Source organism: Bos javanicus, chromosome 21, assembly GCF_032452875.1.
Source record: "Bos javanicus breed banteng chromosome 21, ARS-OSU_banteng_1.0, whole genome shotgun sequence".
NCBI lineage: Eukaryota > Metazoa > Chordata > Mammalia > Artiodactyla > Bovidae > Bos > Bos javanicus.
In genome coordinates this window covers 50,734,696-50,751,544 of record NC_083888.1, presented here as the reverse complement: position 1 = coordinate 50,751,544, position 16,849 = coordinate 50,734,696, and the positions used below count along the sequence as shown (strand labels likewise).

Here is a 16,849-nt window from a genome sequence, read left to right as displayed (position 1 = left end):
CAAAAGAATAACATTCAAGAGTATGGAGAATCTCAAGAACCAGAAGACTCATTTTGCAAGGATACTAGAAACAGGAATCTGTCCTTTCCTTTTGTATTTAAGTGCTTTTCCCCTTGTTGGAAATTATGAGGTGACCTCATATGAAAGCTGGGGAAATTATCAGGAGCCTAAACATGGATTTTATTCAATATTGGAAGAAGTTACACAAATTAGTAATTATTTTAGAAACGGGTATCATCTAGGTTTAAGGGTAAATTAAGAGGCAAAGATATAAGAATGTCATCAAGACTGACTTGAGCCTAGGGCTGCCTTGCTGAAAGAATATCTGTTCCTTACTCCAGGTATCAGCTTCCCAGAGTGGCATCCATGCCATTTGGATTATTGGGTCTCCAAAGAGAAATGGTTAGCAGAGTATCAAAGCATGCATTAAATAATGAAGAAATATTTGTTAAAGGAATCTGTCTAGATCAGAGAGCCCATAAGGCAGCCAGCACATCAAGTTAGATGAGCTGAAAATCTACCGTGTCTTATTTCATTCCATTGTTTCTTATATATGTTAAAAAGAACACCACTATTAAAATTTATAAGTTTCTTTTCTATCAATATGTAATGGACAAGATCTAATTAATTTCAGCATCAAGAGCAAATCCTGTGATATGAATGTTGAAAAAGTGGTCTTGGGTATTTTTACTAGATCTAGACTCTGACTGGCAAGTACTTTAAATCGTGTGACCAAATTTGAGTTGATGAGTTGCAGCATCTTAGAAATACATGTTTAAGACTTGTCCAAACTCAAGGGGGAAGAGTGCATTGATCAAACGGTAATACCTCACATGAGTGCTAGATAGAGGATTACTGCATGTAACTATTTTCTTCAGTGTCCAAAACAGGGTAACAATGGCCCTGTTCAACTCTACACTAGTTGATTGATGGGGCTTGTTGGTGCTGGTAACATACTTCAATGAGAAGCAACACAAACAAATCGAAACCTATGTCAAAGAGGGTGATGATGAAGATTTATGACAACATTTATCGAGTGTAAAAGGCTTGAAATCATGATACATCGAAAACTATCCAGAACCTGTTTAGATCAAGCTATGTTTAATCACAAGCAAAGCAATCATGGGTTGGGAACCCAAGTAACTGAATTTAAATATCTGAGGTACTGTTTATGGAAATTAGAATTATTGTGTGTCCCTCCTCCCATTAAAATTAATTAGCGGCCACAGGATACCAACAAAGGTCTATATAGTCAAAACTATGGTTTTTCCAGTAGTCATGTATGGACATGTTCAGTTCAGTTCAGTTGCTCAGTCGTGTCCGACTCTTCGCGACCCCATGAATCGCAGCACGCCAGGCCTCCCTGTCCATCACCAACTCCCGGAGTTCACTCAGACTCACGTCCATCAGGTCAGTGATGCCATCCAGCCATCTCATCCTCTGTCATCCCCTTCTCCTCCTGCCTCCAATCCCTCCCAGCATCAGAGTCTTTTCCAATGAGTCAACTCTTCGCATGAGGTGGCCAAAGTACTGGAGTTTCAGCATCAGCATCATTCCCTCCAAAGAAATCCCAGGGCTGATCTCCATCAGAATGGACTAGTTGGATCTCCTTGCAGTCCAAGGGACTCTCAAGAGTCTTCTCCAACACCACATGAGAGTTGGACTATAAAGAAAGCTGAGCACCAAAGAATTGATGCTTTCGAACTGTGGTATCGGAGAAGACTCTTGAGTCTTCTCTTGGACTTGACTCTTGACTCTTGGACTGCAAGGAGATGAAACCAGTCAATCCTAAAGGAATTCAGTCCTGAATATTTATTGGAAGGACTGATGCTGAAGCTGAAACTCCAATACTTTGGCTACCTGATGCAAAGAGCCAACTCATTAGAAAAGACACTGATGCTGGGAAAGATTGAAGGCAGGAAGAGAAGGGGACAACAGAGGATGAGATGGTTGGATGGCATCACTGACTCAGTGGATATGAGTTTGAGCAAGGTCCAGGAGCTGGATATAGAAAGGCAAGCCTGGCATGCTGCAGTCTATGGTGTCACAAAGAGACACGACTGAGCGACTGAACTGTCTGACAAGATGCCAGATTTTGGGCTCAGTGCCCCAGAGGAAATTTATGATATGACTATACAAAAATGGAATAATCCTACTTTACATGGAGTGATTTTTGGAATCACTGAAGTTACCTAAAGTGAGTAAAGATGACCACATGGCAGGAATGCTTTCTGAGAAAATTTAAGGCTGAATGAATTTCAGAAGAACTCAAAAGTTTCATAATGCCAGACCCATCATGGGTTAAACTGAATTTAAATTTGAACATGTTGGACAAATTGGGTACTCTCCAGTGCAACAGAGATGTTAGAGCCTACCGTTTCTTACACCCAGCCAGCTTCCCTGCTTTTTATCTTCTCCTTGACCTCTGAGGACACTGAAGTGCACATCCCCTGGTGTGGATGAACTTCAGCATTCCCTAGAATCCTGAGGGTCTATAATTCCACGGACAGACTTTGAAGCCATTCAGTTACCACTTCCTTTAGTTTCCTCCTTTACCCTTATGATAGCTAATGATGAGATGATAATGGCGATGGTAATGACGATGGTGAGGACAACAGTTACGTGTCTTTTATTGTTGGCTTCATTTTTTTTGGGGAGGGGGCTTCATTCTATAAGTGAGGACACTAAGTGACAGGTAGATTTTGGTAGATTTTAAGAGTCACTCAAGGTTGCACAGGCCTGAAACACAGGTGTGTGAAATCCCCAAATTCATGTATCTAACCACTCTGCAATACTGTTGTCCATAAAACACAGCTATAATTTCCTGATTTTCTCTTGTTTTCCCTACTACAAAGCATAAAATATCAAAACAGAATTTTAAAATGTCAGTTACTTTCAAGCTTATGCGTTTGTTTACATCTTCCATGTTACTAAGAAAATAAATTTCTTGAGGTCAGCATTCAATGTCTAGTTATATATTGCTAAAGTGCCTGATATTTGAACAATCAATATAAAGCAGATATCCTACACAAGTCCTATAAATAACCCTAAAATTTCTATTTAAAGTTAGGCATATTTCTATTAGTGAGGTATTTCATATTAAAATATATGTGAATATTAGTGATATATTAGTGAATATTAATATATAATGAGATTGCTATCCATGTATTAATAGAATAAAGCATATGTCCTAAGTACTCAGTGCAGTGTTCAATGCTGCCTTATAAAGTATATGCATTTTAATGCTACTATACAAATGCCTAAAGAAAAACTAAAAAGCCTCTTGATGAAAGTGAAAGAGAGTGAAAATGTTGGCTTAAAACTCAACGTTAGAAAGCTAAGATCATGACATCTGTTCCCATCACTTCATGGCAAATAGACGGGGAAATGATGGAAACAGTGAGGTACTTTATATTTTTGGGCTCCAAAATCGCTGCAGATGGTGACTGCAGCCATGAAACTAAAAGACACTTGCTCCTTGGAAGAAAAGCTTTGACCAACCTAGACAGCAAATTAAAAAGCAAAGACATTACTTTGCCAACAAAGGTCCATCTAGTCAAAGCTATGGTTTTTCCAGTTGTCGTGTATGCACATGAGAGATGAACTATAAAGAAAGCTGAGCACCGAAGAATCGATGCTTTTGAACTGTGGTGTTGGAGAAGACTCTTGAGAGTCCCTTGGACTGCAAGGAGATCCAACCAGGCAATCCTAAAGGAAATTAGTCCTGAATGTTCATTGGGAGGACTGATGCTGAAACTGAAACTCCAATGTGTTGGCCACCTGATATGAAGAACTAACTCATTGGAAAAGATCCTGATGCTGGGAAAGATTGAAGGCAAGAGGAGAAGGGGATGACAGAGGAGGATGGGATGGTTGGATGGTATCACTGACTTGATGGGCACGAGTTTGAGTTAGCTCCAAGAGTTGGTGATGGACAGGGAAGCCTGACGTGCTACAGTCCATGGGGTTGCAAAGAGTCAGACAGGACTGAGTGACTGAACTGAACTGAACTGATATAAATGCCTTAGCACTAATAAAACAAGTATACATAAATCACTTGTTAACCTAACTTGGGAAATGAGAAAAAATGGAAAAAAAATGTTTTTTTTCCACACAATGAGGAAAAAAAAAAGAGCTAATTACTAAGAAAATATTAGAGCCTTTACTTCCAAAGAAGATACAAGAAAGTTAGTTTTCATGTACAGAGTTGGTATGTTTACACTAGTAAACCACTTTAATGCAAACATAACTTTGGAAGTGATACCACTAAGATTCATGACAACTCCAAGACAGGAAACAAGAGTCAACATGAGTAACAGAATCCAGAGAGCAACTAACACCTATTCTTTAGATCTTTTTAGCATTTCCTTAAAAGAGCTACAAAGGACAAAGTGAAAATACAATAATGTAAACAGCATTGTGTTGGCTTCTAGCTCTTAACTACTAGTTCCAGTTGAGTGTCTATTGAACTAATTGGCATTTTCTTTTATTCTTTTTCTAAGAATTCAGAAGCACTCTCAGAGTTGGGGAAAGGATCCTATAATTTTATTTCTGTATCTTATTACTTCTTTTCTGGAGCTTTTTTGTTATAAAATCTAAAATAGATGCAACATTCAGTGGCAATTCTGCAATTGTTCTTCATAAAGATTATAATAACACCAATTTCAAAATATTTCATCAGAGAGGTTTTTCAAAAAATATTACATATATGCTCCTACAAAGAAAAGAAGAAAAGCATCAGGGTTAAAATCAGACAGATTATAAGAAATTTTCTAGGAAGACTCAAATTAGTCAGTTAACATTTTCCTCCCAACGTGACCAAGTTTGTAACTTATTATTAACATAGGCTATCAAAGCCAATTTCTGAGAAATCTTACTGATATAGTTTGTAGTTTAAATAAGAAAGCCTTTTCATGTGGCTTATGTGGTACCAGTAAAATGATGGAGCATTTATATAACCATGTAATTCCTCTGAAATTTTCTATCACTTGTTAACCATCTTCATAATTAGTATTAAATTATGTCATAGATCAGTAAAAAGCATTCTGTCAGAACCGAATCTATTAGAACAGTAAGGTGAAAAAGCTTTAAAAAAAGCATTATATTTGGATTAAATTCTTATTTTTCTATCTCCTGTTATGCTTACATGAAACTGGAGTTTTCATAATAACATACCATTTATGTTGATAGAGTATAATAAAAATGGTACACTTCTAACCAGAATAGCTTCAAAACTTATAAACATACTACTTCTTAATTTCACCATGCACACACCATGTAATGGACAAATTATACCGCCCTAGACTTTAAACAGTCCTTAATGATTGAAGGATGCCACAGGAATAAAATGGGGGCCGTAGAAATATAATAAGCAGTCTCACTCTCAAGGTTTATTGAACAAGGCAGAGCTATGCACATGTGTGTCAGTAGAATGATGTAGCAAAATTACCTGTTAGTCATGTATCCTAGGGTGCCACAGTCACATCTATTTAAAGGCCTGAATTTAGATCTTTATTCTTTAATGAAATACAAAACTTAGAACCCTTTATACTATACACAAACTTTGAAAGTAATGCCAATGTTTTATTTCTGAGTAAACAGAAAATAAAAATCACTGGAATGAGTGAATCGATTAGCCAGTTAAGCCACCAGAAAATTTCAAGTAGCTTTCTTCTTCCAGCTTCAAAATTGGCAAAAAATACTCAGCAACCTTATTTATAGTAAATTTCCCTTAAAATAACTGAATAGTTACGATGAAGAACTAGGATGCAGAGACAGGAACACTGTTAGAAATCTGCAAGCATTTCATCCCAACCACATAACAACATAGCAATAGTATCAGCAGAAAGCAAGATCCTAATTTCACCATCTAGAAAACTCAGCAAAACTATCAAGTCTAAAGAGCTTCAAGCAGCAAGAGGAAAGAGAACACTGGTTTAAATGGACAGAAGGAAACTGATGGTTACTCGTGAAAATACGAAAGGTAATTATAACATGATGGTCATTTAAACACCAGTGCCATAACCACACACTGCTTTAATACCAGGAATACACTGAATGTCAGAGGAGATAAAAATCCTGGAAGAGGGGATAAGGGTGAGTCAATTTTGTCTCAAGTGACCACACCTCTTGCTATCCCCTCTTAAAGAAAAGGAAAGAAAATCACCTCTGGCTGGTATCAGTCAGAGACATCTTAATGAACCCCTCCCAAAACACACAAACACAAGAATCTCATATTTCAAAAATGAGGGGTGTGTACATGTATGTGCATGTGTTCATATATACATCACATTTGAGGGAGGAAAAGAGGTATGTGAAGCATAGAAGATTGGAGTTGCTCAAGGTCATTCTCCTCTCGAAAAGAGAAAGTGAAAAGATGACAAAAAGGAATGGTCTTAGGGACAAGAGTTAAATGACAATTCCTTTCCACCTGCCCCTATGCTCATATCTATTTCCAGGGGTGTCCTGGCTTCCCTATTATTCTACCCCTCTTATCAGTGACCATAAGAAGGCTGACAAGGAAGGAAGGTTTTGCCAGGAAATTTTCTGTCAACACGTGACAGTCTCAACCTATTCATAAGTCAAGTCAGCTCTAAGGACAACGCTGACCAAGGGCACTGGACTCAGATCCTCAAAGTGGTTGGGACTTCTCTGTCTCCAGACAAAAGGGAAGGGAAGGGAGGCAGAAAGCTCCATTTCTTAAGGAAGTTCTAAACATGAAACTGTGCTTAAAAGGTCTATTTGGTTATGATAGTTCACCTACCTCCAATCTGCACCAATGAATGGCATTTTTAAAACATGAATGACACCATAATCTATTTTTAGGCATCTGAGCACTCAAGATCCAGTTAATATATTTGTTTCAAACTTCCCTAAGGATGAGGGCACAAGGACAAGACTTAACCTGCAAAGGACTGAATTCTTAATGAGAAAAGGCCAGGATGAAATGAAATGAGGAGGGAGATGAAGAAAATACCCAATTTTCCCAATACTAATATTCTCCACCAGCATCCTATATTTTGGGGCACCTTCTAAACAGGGATATCTTATTCGCCAGCAAATATTATTAGTATGCTATCGTTTCTGTTCTAATAATATTGTGGAGAAATCTGGGGGACAAAAACGTGTCCTTGTCAGACTGTTAGTATACACAAATCAATTTTCTGACTAGGATTTTCAGAGTGATAGGAGAAATACAAATAAACTCACTACAAGAGAAAAAGATGAAAGAAAAGAAAAATATTTACCTAATCCCCCCCAAATACCCAATTATTTTTAGTTTTTACACAGGCAGTACCCTTTTCTTTCCGAGTCTTCAGAAGGTACAGGGGGAACCTGCTTTTCTGCTAAAGTCGAGTTATCCTCTGTATCCTTTCTTGGGTCTGCCTGGAGCTCAAAGTTACAGAGCAAATCTGTCTGAAGAGTGGCCTTCAACTCCTTCCTGTTTATGGGGGATGGTAGCAGTCTTTCCACTGGTATTTCAATTGGAGGTAAAACAGGAGTAGAAATGACCTGATTAAATCCAGGAGAACAAAACGGGAGAGCAGAGAGGAACGAATGGAAAATTAGGAAAAACACACAAGTTTCAGGTTTTGAATCCTGAGAAATCATGCTGTATCTGAATATCAAGGCATTTTTGCTGCCAGCTTTCCTTCTATGCATTTGGATTTTCATTTACGAAGAAGGGGGAGGGGGCTACCCGCGCAGGGTGTCTGGCAGGACCTCACTGCCCGCCCCACGCGTGTCTCCCCACCTCCTCCGTCTCAAATCCAGGCGGCCACCTTGCCACGATGTGCCCGCTGCCTGCCAGGGGGCCCGCTGCGCTCTCCCGCCCCGCCCCAATCAAGTGTCACCGCGGGCCTGGCAGCTGCAGTGGCGGAGCCCAGCCCCCAAGGCCGCTGCAAACATGGCCTTGTAGCACCACCAGCCTGCGAGGGCTGCAGCAGCAGCCGAGCCCAATCACCAGAGGAGTCGGCGACATCAAGGCGCAGGAACAGAGAGAGCAGCTAGCTAGCGAATGGCATCTGTGGTCCTCAAATGCCATCATATGGAAATCTATTATAAAAAAAAAAAAAAAGCAGCCAGCAGAGGAAAAGCAGGCAGCGCCCCTCCACTTTCCAAGTGGCTTGAGCAAAGAGAAACCCCTGGAGCAGCCCCAGCCACTGACTGCCCGACCCGGGCGCCGTGCGCTCGGCCGGGCCGAACCCTCCGCCGGGTGCAGCCAGCAGGCAGCTCGCGAAGGCGGGAGACAAACGAGCACTCCTCAGCTGAATTATTCAGACCGCCTTCACTGTCGAATAAAACATTGATGAGACTACTTTGGAAGTGCTTTATCTTGTTAATCCTAATGCCCTCGAGAAGGAAGAAAAATTTTCCGTAGGGGACGCAGAGGTAAGAAATTGAGAGAAATGAAGTGCGAGGGTAAGGGGCTTTGGAAGTTCACTCAATTTGTTTTGCCTCAGCCTGCGGTGGGAATCTCCATTTTTAACATATCAGACCCAATATGTTAATTAGGCAGTCGCAAATCCACCCTACTCCTTGGAAATCAAGGCACTAGCAAGAATTTTCAAGATACACATTACCAGAAAAAATTAAAACGGGACGGGGGGGGGGGGGGCGCAGAACAAAATAAAAACAAACAAACCACGCGCGTGCAAGCCCCTCTCCACAACCGAGACAATACAGTTGGGGAAGGTATAGGGGTGGTGGCTGTGGTTTTAGCAGCGCTCCTCTAGATATAAAAATGACTTCTTTCATGGATCTACTTTGCTAGATAAAAGCAAACACTAGCAGTTAAACACCATATCTCAACACATAGACTCCTGACAGTGAATTCCCTTCCATGCAAAGCAAGTTCCAAGAAAACTCTATTTCGAATTAAAGTCTCCAGACGGGTAATTTACAACTACTAAAGGATCTGGCAAGCCGGACCACAATACGGAAAGGAAAGCAACCTGGCACCAGAGGTAGAGAAGGGTCAAAATGATCCCTGCCTGAAACGATGGGTGGAAACCAAACACCCTCTCGCACTCCACAATCTGGGGAGGGCTGGATACCAAATGGTCCGTGGCAACCATAGCCTGAAGGAAACACGGGATTTTAATCTCTGGCATCTTCAGACAGGTTCAACACGCCTAGCTTTCCAAAAGCATCACTTAGGAGGGAGTGTATCCATATTTTCCAGGATTTCACTGCTAGATTAAGTGCTCAGGTACAGATTTATATTCTATCTTCTAGAATTTATATTACAACATCACAGAGCGCCCTTGGATACCCAGCCCTTCTTAATGATTTTCAAAACATTAATAAGTAAAGTAGCCTGCAATGCAGATAAGACACTAGAAATAAGATCAGAAGGAAACTGGGTAAGGCGGCTAGTCATTTTCTTGTTACCTGGTGCCTCTAGAGGAAAGACGGTCGTAGGAAGACTTTCTGCCAGCAGGTACAATCCCAGCAAGGTGGCTCCAGGTGGCTTTCACAGTCGTACGCGGGTCTCGCTCGTCACTTCGCTGCCCTTTGCCATAGCTCAGCACCCGCATCCTAGGGAGTCCGAGGGGCGGCTCCTGCCACTGCCTCCGCTGCCCGCAGGTCGCGCTGGGTGGGGGATCCGCGGCGATCGCCCCATGAAACCCGCGTTTCTGCACCCGGGGAGCGGGCAGAAGCAGGGCGGCCGCGCACGCACACACAGACACACACTCATGCACACACACTCACACACTCGCAGCCAGGCGCGCGCGCACTCGCATTCACACTTGCACACATACACACACACACACACACCAGTACAGCACCGGGAAGGAAAAGCAAGGAGAGTACTGGTCCTTCTCACGATCGGCTTCGATGCCCACAGAACCAAGGACAGCAGAGAGAGGGGTCTGGCATAGCCTTTCTATCACGTTTTCTTCAAGTTCTCTTCCAACCCAAATCCACGTAATTCAAGAGCTGGTGACATTTTGGTGTAGAGGAGAAAGCCAGGAACCGGCGAGGAAGAGTCGAAGAGTCGGGGATTTTGGTAAGCAGTTTGAAAGGCAATTCTTGTTACCTTGATTGTGCAGAAAGCCGCTCGACAGGCTGAACTTTTGGCTTCAAATTATGTAGACAGAAATGTAAATATCCTTCTGGCCGAGACAGGAAGGTCTGGATGCACACACACAAGACGGTTGCAAGACCCTCTGGTGACCTTGTGATGTACCTGGAAGCAGGTTAATACTGGAGCTTTCCCAGCCTCTAAGTAAAGCGATCCACACACAGGAGTCCGCAGCTGAGCAGCCCTTCCGAATCCAGCCTGGAAAAATGGGTTTGGGCGTCCTCCGCGCTCTGTGAGAAGCCGGGCATCGAGGGCACACCGCCGAGTTAACACATTTGCTTCTGGGTAGTTGGATAAAAGACAAGCAAATGCATCAGACAAGTGAGCGCACAAATACACACACATACACACACGCACGCACGCACGCTACTAGCTGAAGAGAGCTTACAAAAAAAAAAAAAAAAAAAGCCAAGATGACTTCCAAAGGTAGAAACGATCCAAAATCTTTCCTGAAAAACGGAAGGGCCAGCCGGAAGGTTACAGACATCTTCCCAGGTCTTTCATTCGTCCTTTCTCCTGTGAGTGCTGTGTGTGCCTGTTTGTATTTCCAGAAGGTTTCCTTGGTCTGCCCCACCCCCGTCCAGTTGCGCTTTTTCTCCTGATAGAAATCGACCATGCAAAATGGATTATATGGGTGGGTTGTGCTCACAACCCGGAGCTCCACAAAGTCTAGAATCCTAGGGGAGCAGCCAGCTGCAAAGCCATTGCCATCCTCGAGGGAAGAAGGAAAAACACACGCAAACACATGCACACCCGCGCGCACGCACACACGGGAGTCCTCAGTTCGGGCCGCTCTGCACACGCCTCCTGCCTCCCTGCGCGCCACTGCACAGAGCGCCCCGCCCGCTGCCCGCGGCTCCCAGGGAGTCCGCGGCTCAGACGAGGTGCTGGCAGCCTGGCTCCCGTGCTGCGGTGGCGGCCAAGGCGGGCCCGGCTCCCCGGCTCCCCGCGCCCGCGTGTTCGGACAGCGGCAGCCGCCGGGCCGGGAGGAACTGCGTCCCGCGCTGCAGCATGGAGGCGGCGGCGGCGGCGGGCGCGCGGCCGTGAGCCCGGCCCTCGCCGCAGTGACGGGAGCCGCCGCGCCCCCCAGACTCCGAGTCAGGCGAGACCCCCGCCGGGGCCGCCACGCCGCCCTCCGCGCCTCGGAGCCGGGCGTGTTCCGGACTGATTTACCCCGGCCTCCTAGAGAAAAGGGCCCGTCGGGCGCCGACAAATCCCGGAGTAGGCGAGGCGCGGGGGCGTTGCAGGTAGGGGGAGGGGAGAAAGCAGAAAACCTTAAGGATGAAGGCGAACTTCCAGGGGCATCCCTGGGCTCTTGCGAAGGGGGGACTTGCTGACTGCCCACTGCCCCACGGTTATGGGATCAAGGGTTGTCACTGAGTCAGGCTGTGACTGCTTATGGCAGAGGGAAAAGTCACTAGCTATAACCCGCCGAGAATGTCTGCGGCGGAGTTGCTGACTTGGGGGTCTCGCTCACCGGCGACTGGCTTCCAGCGTTTCCTTAGTGGCAGGTAATAGTTTGCCTGCTATCGGATGGACGCAAAAGCTAAAAAGGAACATTATATTTGAGAGTCAACTCAGCTAAGTATCACGCATTAGATGGGCTCAGGTGGTCACGTTATTGGTGCCTGTCAGGCAGAAAACAAACCCAACAGTCGTCACAAGGGAGACCAGGCCACTAAGAATACTGGGACAAGGAACAGGTCTGAAGCAGGAAAGAGAAGAGGGGTGGGGAGACAGCAAAACTGGGTCCCCCTGGCGGGGGTCCGCTGTCCACAAATCCAAGTTTCTCTCCTCGAACCCCACCCCCCTTCCTCCAGCCCGGAAAAGGCTTCCCCCTGGGAGACCCCGATGTGAAACGAGCTGTTCACATCTCCTGAGCCTGGAAATCCTTTTACTTCTCTTTAACCGGTTCACCAGCACGTGGTCTTCGATCCCAGCGAGCAACTCCCTCTCAGCTTGGGACCCCGGTGGCCCAGAAACCACTCCGAACCCAGAGACTGGAAGAGCTGGGAGTTGCAGAAGGAAACTGACTAGTAAGGGCTTCTTCCCGGCCTACTAGGCGAAGCCACGTGCTGGCGGCCTCCTAGGATAGGGGCGTTCTGGAAGGTTGCTACCAATAGAGCTCTCCCAGGCTTCAGCGCTGCCCTGCGGGCGCACAGACGCGCTCCCGCCGAAGCACACCCACGGGTTCTCCCGAGCGCGTACACGTGCACCCACGCGGAGGCAAGATCCACACAACTGCCTCTGTCAGGCAGGCACGCAAGGGGTGATGTGCTTGAGGTGTAAACTGCTCTCGCCTGTCCTCCATCTCCTCCTTCCTCTTCTTCCACCCGGTTCGCTCAGGGCTCCCGGTCCAGCCCCGGGTTTAGGAATCCGCGCCAAACTCTCCCGCAGGCTTTGTTCCGAAGACGCCTCCTCCCTCCAGGTCCGGGCTCCCTCCAGGCGCCGTGGGTCCCGGGCTCCAGCGCGAGTTCCGCGGGGCCCGGGCTGCGCGGAAGGATCCGAGTTCAGAGCTGGAGGCAAACTCGTCCGGGAAGAGGCACTGCGCGGCTACACCTCCGACACCTCAGAAAAAGAGACCAAAGGGACACCGCGGAGCAGGATATCAGCGGACCCAGTGTGGTCCGGGAGAGTCTCCATTAAAGCCATCAGCGCTTCCCCAGTGGCTTTCTCTCCAGTGAAAGAAGCCGGTTTCCGACAAGTCCAGGGCAAAAAACCTGCGGCGAACTAAGTCCGGGAACTCTCCGAGAAACAGAGAGAGCGTGCTTCCATCTTCTCTTCACTTAAAACTTGGCCGCTTCTGGGACTTCACTGAGTGACGGCGGAGTCGCACCAGCGCGGACCACGGGGCGAGCGAGCACTGCCAAATACTTTTGGACGCGGGGGTGACTCCTTTTTCCTTCAGGATTGCCCACCGGCCACCCTTTCCTGCTGAGTTGATAGGAACTGCTAGAGACCTGGAGATAAAGGTTTGCAGTTCCCCTTCGGGACCAAAGTATAGAGAGCCGCCGAATGAGAAACCCAAAGACCTTACATTGCTGGACTAAATAACTTCTTTTTCGTTTTCTATTTTCTGTTTTTTCCCAGTGCCAGGACTGAGATGAGGAGAGGGAACACTTAACCAACTGTAAGAAAAGAACTGGGAACAGGGCAAAGTTCAAATATTTTCCTGGGTGCTTCTGAGTAAAAGTGTGTGTGTGTGTGTGTGTGTGTGTGTGTGCATGCATAAGAAAGGTGATATCAACTTCTCTTTAATATGTAGTGTAAGAAAGATGATATCAACGACTGTAGCATGTAGTGTATAAGTAATGTGTAATTTTGCAATATTCTCTGTTGCAAGTCCTACCATGATCACAAAAAGACCCTCTCTTCCTTTAGCCTTCCTGTTGTGCATTATACATTATATTTGAAAATGCTTTCCCCATTTCATCTTACCTCAGGAAAACACTCGCTGGTAAAGCCATGTACCTTTCCATCTCCAGGTACAGTACTTGTTTCTTTCCCTCCCATACAAGCTGATTAGAGTTTTTACCAGTAAAGAGGAAGAAGCCAGATTTGTTTTAGCTTGGCGGTAGAGGTGGCAAGACCTTGAAGGAAAGGCTAGGATATTCTGAACCAAAGAATGGCAAAGTTAACAGGGTAATTTTTCTTCCAACCAAAGGGGGAAAAAAAGGCCTCGAAAAAAAAGGAGATGGCAGTTTCTGATTCATCAATGTCTATATAAATCATTGTTGGCATTAACCAGTTTCAAAATTGGTATACTTCTAAATGTCCCCAAAATCTTAGTTTATCCCCAAATCCAATGTTTATCCCAAGTCATTTTAAAAATTATGTTAAGCTTCTTTCTTCCCCCGATCATTTTTCTAAGGATATTTGGTCATATATATTGGACTGTGTTTTCCCAGAATAATCGAGAATTTCAAAAAATGTTTTGTTTTACTAATTTCAGACAGTAAGTGGAAATATGAATGTTTTACAGTTAAAATGATAAATGTTAAAAGGAAACCAGAGTTTCTGGTTATATTGTTATCATTTTTTCTAAGAGAGTGAGAAAGGCACTCTGCTTTAAAATTGTTTTCAACAACTGGTTTGCTTACCTCATGAATTTTCTTATTTCTGTGGTTTGAAAATGTATGATATATTGTCACTTTAGTTCATTGTTTATGTATGTTTTAAAAAAAATTATTTAAATTGAAATTCTCTCCAGATTTTCTGGGTAATGAATTGGTATTGTGAGGAGCTTTTGATTCTTTTTCCTAATATAAAGTTCTCTTTTAACTCAAGACCAGAAAATGATATGTAGAAACAACAGGGAAATACAAGTTTCTGAAATAAAGAAATAACATTTTTTTAAAAACTTAGTTAAAATAAGAATAAAGTTCTCTGCCATAGTTGTGCCCTATATGTTTTTGAAATGTGAAAAGAGATCTGCTTATCTTAGAAACATATTTTTGATGTTGCACCTGACTATAAAGTCCTAAGGTACAAATTGTGTTGGCAATTAGATCTTACCAGAAACATGATTCAATTGGGCACTAAAGAGATTTGCAGACCCAGCATATTTCTGTCATAAATAAACAGATTTCTTATTTATCTATTTTGGATCTCCCCCCAAGTCAGATTTATTTACCATTTAATATATTTCTGAGCTACAAAAAGACATTTTCCCCTTTATTTTTAAATAAAAATGTTTTATATGTGATTCTTTAATCTTGTGTAAAACATACTTTACTTTCCCTTCTTCCTGAATCTTTGTCGTATTTTTTAACCTTTATGGATCATGATAATGGCATACTAGATAATTAAGGTCTACCTCATGAAAGCTGGAACTAGAACTAAGAACCCAATAAATTACTGGATGGAACTGGTCATTTCTTTTACTAAAGAAAAGTGTTTTTTTAAAGCTTAATTTTTAAAACATAAGCAGTGAGTTTTAAAGACAGTGCCATAGGCAAAAAAATTTTGAGAGAATTCAAAAGAGGTTATTTCAAAGATAAATATTACCAGATAAGCAAGGCAATTCTTAGGCAATATGGCAGGTAAGAAGTAAATTTCACCTAACTATTCATCCATCTTTTTTGTCTGGCTTATTTGCTTACCTTTTGGCATTAATTCCCTGTATTTGTCTGGTGCTTCCATTGAGTTACCCAAAAGTCCCAAGTGCAGCATCCTAGCTAGGAATATCTAACCCAGAGACCAATGGTACAATTCTGGGATCTATTTTCCTGTCTTCATCAAAACCTCTATTTAGTCATATTAGATATATCTTATTAAATTCTTAAGGGGAAAACAATCATATAATGCTAATTCAAACTAAAGTGTCAGTGACTAGCAGTTTATCCACTTCAGAAATATGAAGTCAACTTAATTTCTAAAACAGAATTTCTGGCAAAGTTTTATTAATACTTATAAAGGGAGCAAAGGCACTGTAGTAGTTTTAAATTTGTTTAAAGGATTCAGTGTTAAGTATGGTGCTGTTTTTTCCTGTTTTAATTTTTAAGTTGCTTTTAAACAGTTACTCAAACTATTTTATAACCTTGGAAGAAACATTTAGAAAGTTTTATATTTATATATCCAGTTAATATTTCAGGATCACTTCCACTTGATCTTGAAACTATTTTAACATGAAGTCAGTCACCACATAATTATCTTAAATTTTGTATTACTGTTCTTATTGATTTATAAGTACTGGTATGCCTACCAAGTTATATTGATGGGAGTAATATGCTGTCAAACATCTATGGACTTAACTTCTTCAAAATGCATATATTACTCTCAGTTCTACAAAACCTGATGGTAAACTACAGAAAAAAAGCATTTGCTTTTAAGCTTGATTCACGAATTCCGTTTTCTAATATTTCTTCTTCTTTAGAGTCTGCCCCTGAATTTCAATCTGGTGGCCACCAGTCGGCAGTAAGATGATACACTCACGTGGTTGAGACCAGACCACAGGCTTTGGCTTTCTTACAAAGGAGAATAGATTTTGAAGTAAGAATTAATTTTTACTTATTTTATGAAAGATGCATTTTTATTAAAATAAATGATATATGTTTTATCTATATAAAAGCAGATTTTTTTTTAGAACAATGACTTCTTAACATAAATTCCTAAGGCATGATTAGTTGATTTCCTTCTAATGTTTTCACCAGTTCTCTTTTAAGTAAGGTCTCTTTGGGATGAGTTACTTCAAAGCCCCCTGCTCCTGTTATCCTAGTCCTTCTGGTCCCTTGACTGACTGAGTTCTTGGCCAGATCGGTGTTAAAGCACCTATGGATGCATTTCTCAGTCATAATGACACTAATTTCTGTAATGAAAGCAAATCTTTTTCTTTGTGATTGTTTACCACCAAATTTCTTTCTCCAGACAGTCTCCCTTCTCTGCCTGCAGTCTAGTTCGTTCCCTGGAAATTCACTGAATGCCTTGTTACAGCCAGTGTCCTGGAGTAGGCAGTGGGGAGAGAAAAGTAACCATAATTCTCTTGCTCTCTGTCCCCACAGTAGAGTTTACCATCTAGTGGAAGTAATTGACTAACAAGTCGATTATTACAATATGACCTTGCTTTAATTTCCCAAAACAATAATTTGCCTTCAATTCCAAAGATTCCTTTTGTTAGGCCTCTCTGGAACCCACCCATATATACTCCAATAATAGTTTCTTCATAGCTCTTAGTTTCTTTGTTTTTCTCATATTCATTCAAACTGTCTTGATAGGTAGCCTATGAAATATCCAGACACAGTCCTTTATTGAAAAACAACGCAG

At 42.8% G+C, this 16,849-nt stretch overlaps 1 protein-coding gene across 3 annotated transcripts in view; it reads right to left on the bottom strand.

The window, feature by feature from the left end:
• The window catches only part of LRFN5 (leucine rich repeat and fibronectin type III domain containing 5), a 319,943-nt gene extending 309,065 nt beyond the window's left edge, over positions 1-10,878 (bottom strand). Inside the window, exon 1 of one of the 3 annotated variants that reach the window (XM_061394994.1) lies at positions 9,394-10,878. The gene's annotated coding sequence lies outside the window, so the exon portion shown is untranslated. The remainder of the gene's footprint in view (positions 1-9,393) is intronic. The other 2 variants (XM_061394995.1, XM_061394996.1) reach the window with 2 other exon arrangements.
• Between the last annotated feature and the right edge of the window lie 5,971 nt (positions 10,879-16,849).